General features: G+C 53.5%; 1 pseudogene; it reads left to right on the plus strand.

The window, feature by feature from the left end:
* Positions 1-343: 343 nt before the first annotated feature.
* Positions 344-1,886, plus strand: LOC119046111 (protein BEX1-like; annotated as a pseudogene).
* Positions 1,887-2,086: the final 200 nt, after the last annotated feature.

The following is a 2,086-nucleotide window of genomic DNA, read 5'->3' on the forward strand; positions in this document are numbered from 1 at the left end:
ATTGTACCAAAATGCGATTCATCTTCACTACTGAAGTTTTTTTTGCATTCCCTTAATTTTTACACCTGAATCCTTGCAGGGAAGGGGTGTATACTGAGAGCACTAGAGGGAAGAGGCAAGTCTACAGAGAAGTAGTGGGAATGACCACCAGACCCCTGAATTGGTAAGCAGCAAGGGTGGGCCCGGGAACACACGAAGAAGCGACAGCGACAGAGCCGATGCTGATGCAGTTAGAAAGGGACGCGGGGGTGCAGGCAGGGGCTGGTGTGAAGGCCAAGGGCTTTGCGAGACCCCGCTGAGCCGCAGGAGGCGGGCCGAGGCATAGCCACTAGCTGTGACGACGGCCTCACGTGACCCGCCTACAGTGACTCGACCGCGCGCCTCGCTGGAGCTTTGGAGCCCGCGGTTGCTCGCACCCTTCTCGTCCCCTTCTGCCACTGGACGTGAGGGCGTGTGGACCAGGGGATCCCAAAGATTAGGCGGCGGAAGGGGAGCAGGTAAAGGATGAGGAGCGGGGCTCCCTGAGGTTGGTCTGGAGAGCAAACCTGGGCGCGGAGCCCTCCTGAAGCTCGCGCAGCAGCCCCCACGCCCCGAGGCCGCCCTGCCTGTGTCTGCGGAAAATGCTGAGCTTTTCCCCGGGGGAGGGCAGGACGGCCCAAGGCGACGACCCTTCGGTAACACTTGCCTCTGGGCCGGTCACCCCTCCCCCACATTTCTTGGTGTGGAAAATGGAGGTCAGCGCGGAGGTGGGGGCGTGGGGGGGGATCGGGTGGACTGGGGCGGGTGGGTGCCGAGAGCTCAGCAGCAGCCGCGCCGCTCCCGGCCTTCTGCAGGTCTGCGGGTTCAAGTGTCGCGGCGGCGCACTCGCGGTGAGAATCGGGAGGAGGAACAGACAGCAAGGATAGGCCCAGGTGGGTGCGGGGGTCGGGGTGAGGACGAGTGGAAAGCCCCGAGACCCCAAGTTCGTACCCCAACCCCCACCCCGTCCTCCATTTTGGTGCCTGCAGTAGCCTGGGCTTGGATCTCAGGGAAAATGGTGGGTTTGGGTGGAGGGAGGGAGGGGATTTAGAGGGGGGAGAGCTGGGACTGGTGGCCCCCTAGAGGGCGTAGGGAGCCTCTCTGGTGGGAAAAAGGCAATTTTAAAAGGCTTTGAAAGCCAGAGCTTTGGGTCGTGGAAGGTGCACAGTAGGGCCTCTGTCCTCGGTGCTGATCAGTCCAGCAATAAAATACTCCCTTTTCATCTCCTGTCTCCTAGGAGCGATGGCGTCCAAAGAGGAGCAAGCAGTAATAAATCTCAATGTGGAAAATACCAACCAGGAAAATGACAAAAAAGGATGAAAAGGGGCAAGATGCTAATAAAGGAGAGCCCCTGGCTCTCCCTTTGGAAGCTGGTGAATATTGTGGGCCTAGAGGAAATCGCAGGCGGTTCCGTGTTAGGCAGCCCATCCTGCAGTACAGATGGGATGGGGGTCAGAGGCTTGGAGAGCCACAGGCACGGATGAGACAAGACAATAGGGAAGGGAGCTGGGGATGATATGAGACAGCTGATGGAAAAGCTGAGGGGAAAGCAGTTAAGTCATAGTCTACGAGCAGTCAGCACTGACCCCCTCACCATGACCATCACGATGAATTTTGCCTTATGCCCTGAATCCTGATGTTTTCCCTAAAGTTAATAGGGAGACACACCTGCTTCCTAAACTTACATGTTCGTGATTATACCTTGCCGTAAACCTTTTCGTGTTGTTTCCTGTGGGTCTTCTCTTACCAGCTTCTAACTGAATGTTTTTCACCCATTTGTATGTTTCTGTCAGCAGGGAAGTTTTACCTATTGCATGAGGAGATGCTCATTACATATTGTGAAGTTAATAAAGCAGTTTACAAAAGCATTTTCTATTTTTTACTTCAGGTTTTATATATTTCATATATGAATACACAAAGAATACATAAAAAGTTTTAAGTGTTCATTCCTTTATGGTAGAATTGTGAATACGTTTTAAAAAGATTTTTTAATTTTATTTTTAGAGAGAGGGCAAGGGAAGGAGAAAGAGAACTAGAGAAACATCAGTGTGTATTTTCCTCTTGCGTG

This window comes from Artibeus jamaicensis, unplaced genomic scaffold, assembly GCF_021234435.1.
Source record: "Artibeus jamaicensis isolate MK-2021 breed Jamaican fruit bat unplaced genomic scaffold, CSHL_Jam_final scaffold_461, whole genome shotgun sequence".
NCBI classification, from domain to species: domain Eukaryota; kingdom Metazoa; phylum Chordata; class Mammalia; order Chiroptera; family Phyllostomidae; genus Artibeus; species Artibeus jamaicensis.